Here is a 16,989-nt window from a genome sequence, read left to right as displayed (position 1 = left end):
ACCCGCACAGGTCCCAACAACCCCAAGCCCCCCCCCCCCACACACACACACGCACACACGACTTATTAGCTTATTGTGTCCTCTATAAACACTGCAGAAGTAGCCCATGACATTTGCAGCTCTGAAACTAAAAAAGATGTGCACAGCAGAGCAGACTCAGCAGTCAGTTATCAACACAAACAGCTAAACAATCTCTCAACGAGTCTCAAGCATCACACAAGTTGCACAAGGCATTGATCATCATTTGGCACGGCGGCCGGCATTTTTACTAGGCTAGTAACTTACCATTTTGTGCCGAATTCTGGCGATGCAAATTGCAATGGGGTGATTAACGCTAACTTTTGATTCAACCGTGTTGAAAAGAAACAAGCTTTTAACATTGTTTCTTCATGATTGTAAACGTACCTTTTTAGCAGCTGGTCCGAAAAATGAAAGGATTTTTGGCTGCCTTTTCATCTTTACTGGGAGAAAAAAATCATATTTCGATGCTGAAAAGCCAGTATAGTTAAGGTGGAATGTTTCCTTCTTCCTTCAAGCCACGAGTTGATGCCGTGTGCTGTGAATCATTTAGCCCACCTTAAATATAGGATGAACGACAACTCGTTTTATTGGCTCCACATGCACACACACAGTGACATACACAAAATACCCCTTGGAGAAGTATGGGAACGCCATTCCCCCGCATTCTACGGGCACTACACCTATGATCGATACAGTATTGTGGGGAAAAATATTGCGATATATATATTGCAGTATCAATTTTATCGCACAGCCCTAATGTCTATGTACTTTTATGTATTGTTCTTGCTGCAAAACCAATTGCCCTTTGGGGACATAAAAAGTTCACCATGGTATTTTTCCATTAAAACATTCTGGTTTAGTTCATGTTAGTTTAGTTTATGTCAGCTTATTTTAATTCCACATGACATAGGCTGACGTTACATACAGGGAACAAAACATTGTTTCTCTTGGACTACAGTACAGCCATACAACACGTGTAATGCTATAAATGACGGTAGCATACAGAAAAAAGTATCAAAAACATGGTCCAAAGTAAACCAACACAGTTATAGGCTACACTACAGCATCACAGCAGGAGTCAGTAGCAGTAACAGTAACGTGAGAGTTGTGTAGGCCCTTTTCACAGCAACCATTTAGAGGTGGTAAAGCAGGAAGCAAAACAGGTGTAACCAATAACATTAACAAGGGCCCTGGAACACCTACATGGAATGGACCCATCATCAATGCCGCACATTCACCAACTTGTTAAAAAACTCAAGTTGAAACTGGGGTTTTTCTTCAGAAACAAGGCATGTTTTTCTTTTGAGGCTAGAAAGAGGTTGGTTGCAGCCACCTTTATGTCTGTATTGGATTACGGTGACATTTTGTATATGCACGCATCAAGTCAATGCCTCCACTCGCTTGACACTGTCTATCACGGTGCACTGAGATTCATTACTAATCTGAGAGCTCTCACTCACCATTGTACCTTCTTGTATGCTCAGGTGGGTTGGTCTGCCTTGTCCACTCGCAGACTCAACCACTGGTACACCTTTATTTACAAGGCTATCCTTGGGAAAAAGGCTTTCAGGTATGCTGCGCCTTCCTCCTGGAACCAGCTACAAAACAGCCTGATTCTCAGAGAGCTGGTCTCGCTAAATACTTTTAAATTGCTCCTCTTTTGAAACGTCCAATTCTGCCTGCAGATGCTATGAATGATGTTAACTGTGCTTCCTAGTGTTTTATTTTGTTATATGTTGTCATTATGTCGGAACCATGTCACTGTGCTGCTGCCTGTCTTGGCCAGGACTCTCTTGTAAAAGAGATTTTTAATCTCAATGAGTTCCCCTTCCTGGTTAAATAAAGGTAAAAAAAAAAAAGAAAGAGAAAAAAGAAGTTATTGGTTACAGTTCAAGATTCAAGATTCAAGATTCAAGATTATTTTAATTTGTCCCGAGGGAAATTTGTCTTGGACATACAGGCTGCCACATAGGTACACAGTGCCATAACAAAAACAACAACAAAAAAACAATAGTGCATAGCACACCAGTGCCGACATGTGCAAATACACAACCAAAGTGCAAACATCAATAATTTACAGTACAATCAACAATACATTACCAGTTATACCTGCTTACTTCCTGCTTTACCACCTCAACACGGTGTAGTAACGTGTGTGTGTGTGTGTGCGCGCGTGTGTATGCGCGTGCGCGTGTGTGTAAGTATGCATGGAAGAGAGTGAGAGAAGAGAATATCCCTCTGACCTACTGTAAACACGGTACATGCTACAATACAGGCTACATGTTCCTGCGGCGCCTACAGTGAGTCCAAAATGTGTTCCAGCTGTAGGCTATCTGACATCATCACACGCTGTGTGGCAGTGTGTGCTACCAAATGTAGGTCATACTATCATGTAGGCTATTTATGCCATACTAAAGAGCTCAACACTATACCACAAACTATCAACATTATCCTGCTAGCCTTCACTACACCCACGCGTGAACAAAACAGCCGTTTACAGTCCAGGTGGATGTGTGGATGTGTTTCCGGGTGTGTAAATCGGATCAGACATCAGAGAGATTCGATCAGATCAGATCAGATCACCGTGCCGCCTCTCCTCTCCTGTCTGTGCTGCTGGATAAACAGCGAGGTGTCACCTGTAAAGTCACTGGCTGTGTTATGAGCAATACGACAGAGAAAGCTCACCTTAACATCTCCGTAGTAGTCAGCCCTGCATGGCTGCTGCCGCCATGTCCGCTCTCACTGCCGGGGGAGTTTATAGGAACAGAAGCGCAGCTGTTTACCGTAATGCTGCTACGATAGGCGCCTGGGAAATCCTTCTGACCGACCACTAGATGGCATCATGGCACTACGCTGGAAAACATCTGTTAACACTGTTAGTCATTACACATTTTGATCATAATTGTAAACTTGATTCAATATGGTAAATGTCACATCAATAAATACAAACTATTGAAAGCTACCCCCCAATTTCATTTCATTTCATTTTTATTTGTTCTGACCAAACACAGTACAAGAAACATACATACAATATATCTTGTTAACAGGTTACAGGTTTGGCCAGAAAGGAGCAGGATGAAGAAAACGTATTATACCTGCCCCTTTCTCAAAAAAATTGTAAAAAAAAAAAAAAAAAAAAACATAGATGGTCTGCTCTGCCTATTTTGACAAGCAGTCATTTGAAATAGACGCTACATCATGGCCTCGGAGAAACAAAATTCTAATTAATAATTAGCAATCTTGTGACTGACACAATCATGTCACATGAGAACAAACAAAATAAGAAAATCATCCAGATACTTCATATTGGTTAATTATTCTTTTCCTATGAATTTTTTTAAACTGGAGAATACCCCTACAACTCTTTAAATCATTCGGTAGAGAGTTCCAAAGTTTAATACCTGTAACTGAAACACACATCTGTTTTAAGGTGGTCCGTGCAAGTTGATGTCTAAAATTATATTTCCTTCTGTGGTCCTCCTCTAGAGAAACAAAAACAAACAATTTCTGCAAGTTAACTGGCAAAGCTCGATTCTTTGCTCTAAACAAAACCAATAATGTTTGTGATTCAACTAAATCTCTAAGTTTGATTATTCCAGATTTGATAAACAGTCTGTTGGTGTGTTCTCTTGAGTCCACATTATGAATGATTCTTACTGCTCTTTTCTGTAAAATAAATAATACATTTCACTAAATGTTTGTGTGTGATTGTAAAGATATTAAGACTTTTTGAGGGGGGCTGAGCACTTGTCTGCACTGTTTGTAGGCTACATTTGAATGTTTTCAATAAATATGGGGGGGGGGGGGGTCAATTAACACCAAGTTTGGCTTACTGAGATACAGGCTCACCTGAAATATGTTGGACATATATATAGGCTACAGAACACATTGATAAATATAAGTAAATACAATAAATAAACATCATCATCATAAACAAAAATGATGAAGACAACAAATAATAGTCATAATCAGCCTTATGTATAGAACAATTATCTAAGCAGAGTCACAAAGTGCTTTACAAGATAGTAAAAAAATACAATCAATAAAAGAAAAACAGATGGCAAATACTGAAATAATAATTGAAACAATACAACCTGGGATGAGCTCATATATGCCCAGATAATGAAATATGCTAAATGCATAAAATGTAAAGGTTTTATTTCTTTGTCTTAATCTAGCGGAATACTTTGTGACTGGTCATTTAGTCAGGCCTCGCTCACAGAGTTGGCATGCAGCCTCTCCTCTCTCTCCCCAGAGGGTTTTCAGAGTCCACTTCATTGGCTGATTACAACTCCGCTCACCTGTGTGCTCCTCCACTCTGGTGCACCTGTGGGCTCCCATACTCTCGATCTCTCCAGGGTGCTGAACCTGTCTTGAGTCCTTTTGGCCACTAATTAGCCATTTTTGCCCATTTTGCCCTAATTACTTAATTAAAACATCCTAGGTTACCCACAGGGTGTGCTCTTTTCACTTCCTGAAAGTTCAGCGTGATTGCACATAAAATGGCATGCATAGCTGTGGCCGAAGACAATTCTGCTCACCCTCTCACACACACACACACACACACACACACACACACACACACACACACACACACTTTGTATTCTTATTATAGGATTACTCTCTGTTACAGATGGTTTACAGCAGTGGTGCTCAACGTGGGGCTGGGGGGCCAGCAGGGGTCCTTGAGGGAGTTCCAGAGGAGTTAATGGGTTTAACAACTCATTAAAGATAATGAGTTGTTAAACTTCACCATTATTTCAGTTACAAGAAGTCAACACAATTAGAGAATGTAGCAGAATGACTATAGAGACAGTCATAGAGTTCTATCTTCCGACAGGCGCTATCCCCTAATAGCGATTTGCGCACTGTTTGAGCGTGCCTTAAGGCACGGAAGATAGCATTCCGCCTTGCGCCGTCCGCCAGGTGTTCTGAGTTTTGCTCCCCCGCCGAGCAGCAAAAAAAAGCATCCCCACCTCACGGGAGCTACTTGTAATGATTTATACAGAAATGTAACTGTTTCAAAGTGATATAATCGTCTGGTAGACGTGACCTCCCTGATTTCTAAGTTAAAACAGCCCCGAAATATGTTGGGGATGCAATTCTCGGCGGGCATGCGGAAATGTTCACGGCACCTGTCGCAAGCGCAAATTAGAGCTGTGGCAAAATCATCTGCGCCCTAAAATTCCAGCGCAAACGGGATTTGGGCGGTCTTAACTACCAGAATTATTCACAGGCGTGGCAAAGGCAAGGCTGGGCATTACGTCAATCAAAACCAATCAGATTCCCGTCTTGCAATGGCTGTTTGTGCGAGGCAATGCACGAGGCATGCAATATGCTGCCTGTAATTCTCTCCATGCGTAATAGAGTGTACTCACTCATGCGAGGACAGAGGGAGCTTATTGACAGATCATCTGTGGTGCCAACGACCCTTCGGGTTATGAAGGTAAATAGCCTATGTACATTGTCCAACAAGTTTTCTCAATTAATTTCCCTCTTTGCGATGTGATACAAGTTTCTCAGTGAGTTATAGTTGATTGCCTGACTGAATTATCTGCTAATACCCAATTTTAGCAGCACAATTTGATGTCTTGGCGTGGCATTCCACTTTCCACTGCGCAAATACCTCTCTGCGCTGGGAGCGCAGCCGTAATCTCCGTGCAGAGCGCCCAGCGCAGAGAGGTATTTGCGCGTAAGAGGTCCTTTTCAAAGCTCTTAGCGCAAAGTAATTGCGCGCTGTTGACGATAGGGTAACGCCATCTATCCCACCATCTATCCCACATTTAGCGCTGAAATGCCTGCTTTGGCATGGGGCAGCCAATGCCCAGTACAGTTATCACAGGCATGCGCTTGTGCCTGCCCCCAATTTGCATTGCACACGGCGTTAAACGAGCGCAAACGCTAAATTAGTGCCTTTGGGAAGATAGAGTTCTGGGCAAAACCATATCTGACTTTGGGTCAGAGAAACTAAATCTTATCAACTGGGATCTGTGGCTTGAATGTGGACTAAATTACGGTCCTTGAGATGAACAAGGTCAGTGGATGAAGACACACAATGACTCTATCTAGCTATCACTTTCCTGAATATTAAAACTAGCTGTTACTAATTAATGAACTCTTGCTACTACAGTTTGAACATTGTGTTTTTTTTTGCTCTTACCCTTATATTATGCAATTTCAGCTATATTGTGTTGTTTTTACCTGACTGTATTTGATATATTTGTATCTAACTTTGCTGCAAATCAAATCCCCCCAGTGGGATAAAACAGATTTGAACTGCATGTCACCAATATGCTACATGCAGCAGCATTCATAATGCTACCAAACATATAGAATTAAACTACAGAACCACAGAAGACACTTTAAACCAGACCAATAGAAACATCAAGTGACTGAAGAGAATAAACTACAGAAACATAGAAGACACTTTAAGCTGGACCAATGAAAACATCAACTGACTGAAGAGAATTAAACTACAGAAACATAGAAGACACTTTAAACCGGACCAATGGAAACATCAACTGACTGAAGAGAATAAACTACAGAAACATAGAAGACACTTTAAGCTGGACCAATGAAAACATCAACTGACTGAAGAGAATTAAACTACAGAAACATAGAAGACACTTTAAACCAGACCAATGAAAACATCAACTGACTGAAGAGAATTAAACTACAGAAACATTGAAGACACTTTAAACCGGACCAATGAAAACATCAACTGACTGAAGATAATTAAACTATAGAAACATAGAAGACACTTTAAACCAGACCAATGAAAACATCAACTGACTGAAGAGAATTAAACTACAGAAACATAGAAGACACTTTAAACCAGACCAATGAAAACATCAACTGACTGAAGATAATTAAACTACAGAAACATAGAAGACACTTTAAACCAGACCAATGAAAACATCAACTGACTGAAGAGAATAAACTACAGAAACATTGAAGACACTTTAAACCGGACCAATGAAAACATCAACTGACTGAAGATAATTAAACTACAGAAACATTGAAGACACTTTAAACCAGACCAATGAAAACATCAACTGACTGAAGATAATTAAACTACAGAAACATAGAAGACACTTTAAACCAGACCAATGGAAACATCAACTGACTGAAGAGAATAAACTACAGAAACATAGAAGACACTTTAAACCAGACCAATGGAAACATCAACTGACTGAAGAGAATAAACTACAGAAACATAGAAGACACTTTAAACCAGACCAATGAAAACATCAACTGACTGAAGATAATTAAACTACAGAAACATAGAAGACACTTTAAGCTGGACCAATGAAAACATCAACTGACTGAAGAGAATTAAACTACAGAAACATAGAAGACACTTCAAACCAGACCAATGAAAACATCAACTGACTGAATAGAATTAAACTACAGAAACATAGAAGACACTTTAAACCAGACCAATGGAAACACCAACTGATTGAAGAGAATAAACTACAGAAACATAGAAGACACTTTAAACCAGACCAATGAAAACATCAACTGACTGAAGATAATTAAACTACAGAAACATAGAAGACACTTTAAACCAGACCAATGGAAACATCAACTGACTGAAGAGAATAAACTACAGAAACATAGAAGACACTTTAAACCAGACCAATGAAAACATCAACTGACTGAATAGAATTAAACTACAGAAACATAGAAGACACTTTAAACCAGACCAATGGAAACACCAACTGATTGAAGAGAATAAACTACAGAAACATAGAAGACACTTTAAACCAGACCAATGAAAACATCAACTGACTGAAGATAATTAAACTACAGAAACATAGAAGACACTTTAAGCTGGACCAATGAAAACATCAACTGACTGAAGATAATTAAACTACAGAAACATAGAAGACACTTTAAACCAGACCAATGAAAACATCAACTGACTGAATAGAATTAAACTACAGAAACATAGAAGACACTTTAAACCAGACCAATGGAAACACCAACTGATTGAAGAGAATAAACTACAGAAACATAGAAGACACTTTAAACCGGACCAATGACAACACCAACTGATTGAAGAGAATAAACTACAGAAACATAGAAGACACTTTAAACCGGACCAATGACAAGACAACATCAACTGACTGAAGAGAATAAACTACAGAAACATAGAAGACACTTTAAACCAGACCAATGAAAACATCAACTGACTGAAGATAATTAAACTACAGAAACATAGAAGACACTTTAAACCAGACCAATGGAAACATCAACTGACTGAAGAGAATAAACTACAGAAACATAGAAGACACTTTAAACCAGACCAATGGAAACATCAACTGACTGAAGAGAATAAACTACAGAAACATAGAAGACACTTTAAACCAGACCAATGAAAACATCAACTGACTGAAGATAATTAAACTACAGAAACATAGAAGACACTTTAAGCTGGACCAATGAAAACATCAACTGACTGAAGAGAATTAAACTACAGAAACATAGAAGACACTTTAAACCAGACCAATGAAAACATCAACTGACTGAATAGAATTAAACTACAGAAACATAGAAGACACTTTAAACCAGACCAATGGAAACACCAACTGATTGAAGAGAATAAACTACAGAAACATAGAAGACACTTTAAACCAGACCAATGAAAACATCAACTGACTGAAGATAATTAAACTACAGAAACATAGAAGACACTTTAAACCAGACCAATGGAAACATCAACTGACTGAAGAGAATAAACTACAGAAACATAGAAGACACTTTAAACCAGACCAATGAAAACATCAACTGACTGAATAGAATTAAACTACAGAAACATAGAAGACACTTTAAACCAGACCAATAGAAACATCAAGTGACTGAAGAGAATAAACTACAGAAACATAGAAGACACTTTAAACCAGACCAATGAAAACATCAACTGACTGAAGATAATTAAACTACAGAAACATAGAAGACACTTTAAGCTGGACCAATGAAAACATCAACTGACTGAAGATAATTAAACTACAGAAACATAGAAGACACTTTAAACCAGACCAATGAAAACATCAACTGACTGAATAGAATTAAACTACAGAAACATAGAAGACACTTTAAACCAGACCAATGGAAACACCAACTGATTGAAGAGAATAAACTACAGAAACATAGAAGACACTTTAAACCGGACCAATGACAACATCAACTGACTGAAGAGAATAAACTACAGAAACATAGAAGACACTTTAAACCGGACCAATGGAAACATCAACTGACTGAAGAGAATTAAACTACAGAAACATAGAAGACTCTTTAAACCAGACCAATGAAAACATCAACTGACTGAATGGCGAATCTATCACTCATCTCTGATCTGGAGCGTACGTGACGGGTCTGATGTCAGAGTGGTGACGTAACAGATGGCAGATAGTTTGGACAATTGAGCAGGAATGTCACCCAACACAACATCTATGATCCCAAGAACATGAGTATATATCGCATGGGTGGAACAGTGTTAGCACTTGATGAATCCTATGAATGTCTAAGCACTAATCTTTAAACACAAAGGAAGTTTGGACACACCTTGACGTGCAAACGCTCGATCACACACAAACACTTTTCATAGCTGTGCAGTGAAAATCTACAGAACTATATTATACATGGCCTGACAATATATGGCCCATTTCCACCGCTGGTATTAGCGCGACCCCGCCCAGCTTCATTCACTTTTTTGTCTCATTCCACAGATCAAAAACCGGGTTGACTTGGGGTTGAGTCGTGCTAGTATTGGACTAGCTGTGGACCCGGTACCAATACGGTGACGTGAAAACACTACAGACGACTGATTGGTCAGGCAGAATCATCTTTACTGTGTCTACTGTCAATGCTGGATACCAGTTTAGTGGCACTTACCTTCTCTTCTGTTATTTCCATCAGTCTTGCTGCCTTCGGCTCTGGTGAAATAAAATCGATCTCCTTGCTCAGCCTTAACTAATTGTGGGTTTCAATTGTTTTGAGAGAGAAAAGTCTGCTGCTCGGGAACCCCTTGTAGTTGTGTGCTACGGCTCCGCCAGGCCGGAGGCGGGGCTTTAGCGGAGCCGCGGCCTTTCCTGGTGAGTGGCCGGGCTGGTGTTCCTCTTCTCCCCGTAGCATAGTAACCCCCCGTCCCCCACGCAGCGCATCCATGTAAATAACAACAAATTTATATACATTCTCCTAGCCGATGGTCTCATTTTGCCCATGTAGGTCATACAGAGGCACCAGTATCTCATAACCATTTTAAAAGTTCCATGTATGGATTTAATTTTAACGTTATACGTTATAGCCTACTTCCTGGTATGCTCACAGTGACTAGTACTGCCTGAGCACCAAAGTCCCGCCGGCTAAAGTCACGTCCTCTCCTGCCTTCAACATACAACCAAGAGATTTCATCCACCATTCATTTTACATCTACAGTTTTTTTTCCCATGTGTTCATTTAACGTTATACAAATGGAAGGCGGAGGGAAGATATATGGGCGGAGATTCAAGATTCAAGATTCAAGATTTTTATTGTCACTCCGTAGTATCACGTGTGAAATTCTTGTGCTGTAGGCTCCGTTACAACATAGTGCAAATAACAGTATAACAGTGCAAAAACAGGGCATATAGATGCAGTAAAACAAGAGAACAACAAGCAATAACAGTAAACTTTTCCTTTTCTTTTCTAGCGTAGACACAATAGACATAATTATCATATGTAATGGTAGCAGCTGCTACATGATTGTTTATTTGTGTGTGTTAAGGAGTCTCGTGGCCTGCGGGAAGAAACTGTCCCTCAGGCGATTTGTTCGTGCTTTTGGGACCCTGTATCTCCTCCCTGAGGGTAACAGGGAGAACAGGCTGTTGTGGGGGTGGTATGTGTCCTTGATGATCTTCAGGGACCTCCTGAGGGTAGATATGCGGTCGCTATGACGACCAGTCTTTCTTCCCTTCAGCTGTCAGGCTGTTAAACACACAGACAGTAGTCATTTTAAATGAATGCCTTCACTTATATGAGCGCACAACAGGCTGTACGTATCCTGTCTGTGACGAACAGGTTAGGCTCGTTCATACATATATAGATATATATATTTTATTTCTTATACATGTTCTCATGTCTTTACATATAGAAATATATGTATACTTTTTATTTCTTGTTCATGTTTATATGAGGCTGATCTGTTATCTCTGACATTATTTGTTTGTTTATGTTATGTCATGCTGTTACGTTACGTCCTGTCATGTCTGAAGTTTGTAGCTCGCTGTGAGCTTTTGAAGATGTTGGGTAGGCTGTGAAACTGAACTGCCCTTCTGGGATAAATAAAGTTGTCTGAATCTGAATCTGAATCAGTTGTGGGCAGAGGCAGTCTATCAGGACCAGTAAGGCCAAGTAAGAGTAGAGCCGTACTGTGCTGTTATATGTGGTGGAAATGAACCATATAGTTTGGTGGGCCTCTGGCCCTGGGTACCGGTCCTACCACCGGTAGCGGTAACCCTTCAAGGACCCCTGGAGCCCCTCTGGTGTGTGTGTGTGTGTGTGTGTGTGTGTGTGTGTGTGTGTGTGTATCGTTATCTGTATTCGCATCGTCTGACCCGGGCCTCTGGCCTGGCTGGGCCGTGATGATGTCATGTTCGTACCTCACAGAAAGACACCAGCCGCCCGACCACCTAGCCTATTTTATTTATTTTATACAGCCTTGATATCAGCTTGTATTTTAGAGTTTGATGGATTTTTTGAAGTGGTTTCACAAGAAAAACCAAGGATGGTAGAGACGTCCTTCAACCAAAAGAGGAGCGTGAAACCCTTTAACTGAAATCAAAACATGAACATCACCAAGACTGGAGTGTGGAGATTCTCACAGGACAACAGAGATATAACACAATAACAGAGGCAGAGTTTTACCTTTCTGGAGGTACATTCATGGTGCGCCTCCGAGGCTGACTTTGTTTCCTCCGAAGCATTTAAACAGCCCAGTACAAACGCACCCAGATACTATACTCTTTGACAGGCTGATGGCTGAAAGATTTAAACAGCCCAGTAAAGCGTTACCGTTTAACATCTTAACCACTGACCTCAATAATATGGACAAACCCATCCACAATTTTTTGGACTCGTGTTTTGCAGCGAAGTGTTCTCTGTCGCCATCTTGGGGTCCTTGCGCAGCTCACGTGAGATGGGGGTCTCTATTGGTCCGTGATCATCAAGCTGCACGATCACTGGACAGGCGATCTGTCAATCGCCCACTTTTATATCGTCTATTTTACTCCAAACCGGTGAGTTAAATAAAAAATGACCCCCCCTTACAGTTGTTATGAAAATGTGAAATTAGCTATTTCGACCAAAACCGTGTTTCTGTCCAGGCTGTAGAGATGCTTAATCACTGTTACAAAGTGGAGCATTTTGACATGGGGGTGAACTACGGGACCTCTGAGTCCTGCCCTAAAGTGGCCATTCGAGGAACTACAGCTTTCAGGATTACTTCTGCGTCTTCATGGGAAAGCCTCGAGCTTGCCCACTGATCTCAACATGCAGTATTCAGCGCCCTATAGGCTCTGCTGATTGAACTGAAGATTAGGTAACAGTCTCTCCAGGGGGGGCCAGCCCATTACCTAATAACGCCACAGCGGGACAATAGAGCAGCCTGGGTAAAAAGAGGGGTTTCAGCCATGGGTCAGGTTGCATCACTCTGTGGAAGCTTATCCTCTAGCCGCAGACAGGAGGGTCCTGGCTGAGGGAGGGACATCACGGCATGGCATGAGGAGGCACATAAGTCATGCAGGAGGTCCAGAGGAGGCCTCACCTTGGCCATGATGTGACAGCTGTAGACATGCTACTGCACTTCGGACATTCAGTAAATTAATGTATTTGAATAAAGACCTATATTCATGTATTTAACCTTTAAACCAGAGGATAACTGAAGTTTCTTTTTACATTATTACATGATGACATTTAGCAGACACTTTTGGCCAAAGCGACAGTAGCAGCGATAGTACTTCAAAACTACAATAGTATTTCAAACCTTCCAGTCATGACACTAGAATCTGCAAATGTACACTACCAGTCAAAAGTTTAGACAAATGCGTAATTTTTTTATTTTTGTAGGCTCCGCCTCACCTGCCCTATTGGCGTGCGCAGGTGTGTGTGTGTGTGTGTGTGTGTGTTGCTCACAAAATTTTATTGGATCAGTGATGTCACAATGCCTCCTTGTGTGTGTGTGTGTGTGCCCCATTATATCACTATAGCTGTTTTCCCACATGCGCTTTGTACCGCTAAATGACCGGAACGCGGTCTAATGCCTTCATGTGTGAAAGTTGTTGTGCCGGTATAAGCGCGGCCCCGTCGTCGCGGACATTTCACCAGTTTCGAGCCAGTCAGAAGAGCGGTATGCGCGATAAGGAACACAAATGTAGAACGGGTCCAGTCATTTGCCGCGACACCGGTCCTTCTCTCATGGGCGAAGTGTACACACGTTGCTTAACGTTCACTTCCAGCATGCATCATCTAATCATTCGCGCACATCAAAGCAAACTACTTCCACATTTCGCTTCGTGCATTTGCTTTCTCTACATACATACAAGCGTTGGGCAGCTTGCAAGCCACTGCCATTCTCGCTGTGTCTGTCCTGTGTGGCTGCTGCGAAGTGCGGAGGACTGGCCTCTCTCGAGCAGAGAGGGGAGGGGGGAAATCGGCTGTGTTTATTATGCTGGCTTGAGGCTGCTCTTAAGTCAAACAAGTGTGATTTATTGTGTGACAAGCAAACTTATTTCACCATGGAGTTTTGCCGACCCCCAAATTAAGCTCCCCCCGCCCCCCAACATACAGGCAATTTCGCTGCTATATTCCCACTTGCGAGCGCCCAGGTCTGAAGGGAAATTCTGGGAAATGTCCGATATTGACTTACAGGTAATTTTCCGGTACGCATGTGGGAAAACGGCTTATGACTATGACATCATCAGTGTGCGTGTGTGTGTTTGCCCCCCTATGACGCGTGATTTCGAATCGCACATAGGTTACGCAAAAACCACGCCCTGTGCCCGCCTACGCAGCAGTCAAGCGCCGGGATTGGCCAGGCACTCATGCTCATGTTGGGCTCTCTGTTACAGGGACACCATTCCTGTGAGAAGCAACAACACCAAGCGAGGCTGCGACCCCTTTACTTTTGGTTTTATTTATTGTGTATGATTCAACTTTTTATCTATGATTTTATATTATTGCATGTTTTTGTAGATTGTTGGGACTTCATTGGCCTGGAACAAACGGCTGGCCTGGGCGGGTGGGGGGGGGGGGGGGGGGGTCTAGGCCTATGTACTGTAGCCTGGGCTACAGACGGGCTTGTCCGTCACTAACTGTGTTTAGGCCTATGTGCTGTAGCCTATTGTATTTTTAATTTTATGTTTTTTATATTTTTCATTTGCAGGTTAAACTGTCAGCTGAGCTCTGTTGATGCTTTGGCTAAAGCTTGCGTTACGTTTTCATTTGCGTTATTAGGCTACAGTAATTTATTTTCAATGTCCGCTATCAAGAGCAATTTGGTTAATAAAATCGCTGGGCTGGGCACAGTGTTTGTGGTGTGTGACAAATGTTTGTTTGAAAAGCTTGTGCGTTACGTTTTCATTAGCGTTAATACACTAATAATTCATTTCAATGTCCGCTATCAAGAGCAATTCAGTTGGTTCATGAAATCGCTGGGCTGCGTGCCGTGCAGTGGTTAACTTGTGGTGTGGGAGATTTCAGCTGTCAAAAGAAGAAGACAAAAGACTTGCTCCTGGCCAATCCCGGCGCTTGACTGCTGCGTAGACGGGCACAGGGCGTGGTTTTTGCGTAACCTATGTGCGATTCGAAATCACGCCCCTATGACATCACTGATCAGTCTTGTCACAATGCCTCCTTGTGTGTGTGTGTGTGTGTGTGTGCGTGCGCGCCCTTAACATCACTTTTGACATCATCAGTCATCAGTGATGATTCATTATTAGCTAATTAGCCTAATTTAAAAACTCCTGCTCCGTCAGCTCACCCCCACGGTTGCCCTTTACACACCCTGAAGGTTTCAGCCCGATCGCACGTAAAACGGCATAGCTGTGGCCAAACACAGAACTTAAAACAAACAAAGTCAACTTCACTATTTATATTTGTCAAAAAAATCAAGCATTTAAGAATAAGTGTTCAAAATAGTACATAGTACAACCCCCCCCCTATTTTTTTATCCTATTTTTATCCCCCATTAGTGCACATTTTTTATTTATTTATCCTGGTTGCTGCTTCACCCTCTGCCGATCTGGGGAGAGCCGAAACTGGCTCCATGCTTCCTCTGAGACATGGGCAGTAGCCAGCCGCTTCTTTTCACCTGACAGGGGAAGCTTCACCGGTAGGACATAGCACATGGGAGGATCACGCTATTCCAAAGAGTTCCCCTCCCTCCGAACAGGCGCTCCTAACGACCAGAGGAGGCACCACTTCAGCAACCAGGATATTGCATGTTTTGTTGTGGAGTTCCTATATGAAAAACATAGTACATTAAATGAGGTGTGTCCAAACTTTTGGCTGGCGGTGTACGCATGGGTATGGACGGCATTCCTAGTGGACGAGGTTCGGTCCCGGAGCGGCTCTCTGGAGTCCAGCTCCTCCTTCACACCTCTCCACTGTGCGGTGCCACCAGTAGGCCAGCAGGAGCAGGTCTCCCTCGCAGTCAGGATAGGATGACAGCAGCAGGAAACCAGATCCGACCCAGCGATTGTCTGAAGTGTTGAACCAACACAGCCCGCCTGCCAAACTGGATGATTGTTGTTTCCACAACTCTGTTGTTTAGAGTGGGAGGTGTGAAGGCTGCTGTCAGGAGACCTATAGAATTGAGCTTAGATGTTAGCAAACTTCTGACAAAGAGACAGAGGTCAATCAATCAACCAATCAACCAATCAATCAATCAATCAATCAATCAATCAATCAATCAATCAATCAATCAATCAATCAATCAAACTTTGTCACATGTATAGAGCATGTTGGTGCTGGTGGACACCAGTATAGGGATGGGTATTGTTTTGTATTTTTCCGTTCCCGGTGCTAAAATGATACTTTTAAAATGGTGCTGATGCCTAAACAGTGCCTGAATGTCGGAGCACCTGAAGGCGAATAATTAACTCAGCAGCTCAGGCATGGCACCGAAATGAGGCACCTAAATCGACGTTGCAAATCGGTTGGGTATGGGTTGTAACGGTAATGGTACCATAGTGGTACCCCGTTTCGGTACCCAACCCTATACACCGGTGGTCAGTGAAGCAGTCCGACTGAAGAAGGAGACCTTCTGGGCTATGTTATCCCGGGAGACTCAGGAAACAGTTGCGAGGTACCGACAGGCCAGAAGAACAGCATCCTCAGCCGTGGCCAAGGCAAAGCAGTAGGTGTGGGAGGAGTTCGGAGCTTCCTCTTCTCATAGCTGTTGTAACGATATACAGAAAACTAGCCCTGCAGGCAGCTTTGCTAACGTAGCCCCAGGGTGCCGCGTTTATGTGCCGACAGGTCGCAATGCCGATAGCCCACAAGCAGAACCAGCTGAGCGAGGCGGCGTGCAGCGTGTCGGGGGCGGGAACCTGCACTCTGGTCCCATCCATCGGTCACTACTGTGCAGACTCTGGTTCCAAAATAGCACAGAATCTGGGGCATTTTGGCCTCACTATATCATACCGACAGGAGGTGGAGACATGGCCTCCATATTAATATAACGTCAGTGTGCGGGGGTCACCATGATCTTCATGGACAGGATTTTGCGACGTAGTTGTGGAGGGGAAAGGTTTAATTTCGGTGTGCTGATTATTGCCTCACTGCTTTTTGCAGATGACGTGGTCCTGATAACATCATTGCTTTCCAGCTGAGTGTGATGCGGCTGGGGTGAGATCAACACCTCTGAATCTGGTTCTCAGCAGGAAACCGGTGTCACAAGCCGCTTTCACACACAGATCGCGCAATATT

The 16,989-nt window shown here is 42.4% G+C and overlaps 1 protein-coding gene across 1 annotated transcript in view; it reads right to left on the bottom strand.

The window, feature by feature from the left end:
- pgap4 (post-GPI attachment to proteins GalNAc transferase 4) overlaps nucleotides 1–2,770 on the bottom strand; it is a 30,382-nt gene extending 27,612 nt beyond the window's left edge. Inside the window, exon 1 of the mRNA XM_083635153.1 lies at nucleotides 2,707–2,770. The gene's annotated coding sequence lies outside the window, so the exon portion shown is untranslated. The remainder of the gene's footprint in view (nucleotides 1–2,706) is intronic.
- Between the last annotated feature and the right edge of the window lie 14,219 nt (nucleotides 2,771–16,989).

The sequence above is a fragment of the Poromitra crassiceps genome (genome assembly GCF_964638095.1).
Source record: "Poromitra crassiceps genome assembly, chromosome: 4".
In the NCBI taxonomy this organism is placed as follows: domain Eukaryota; kingdom Metazoa; phylum Chordata; class Actinopteri; order Beryciformes; family Melamphaidae; genus Poromitra; species Poromitra crassiceps.
This window is presented reverse-complemented; position numbering and strand designations above follow the sequence as displayed.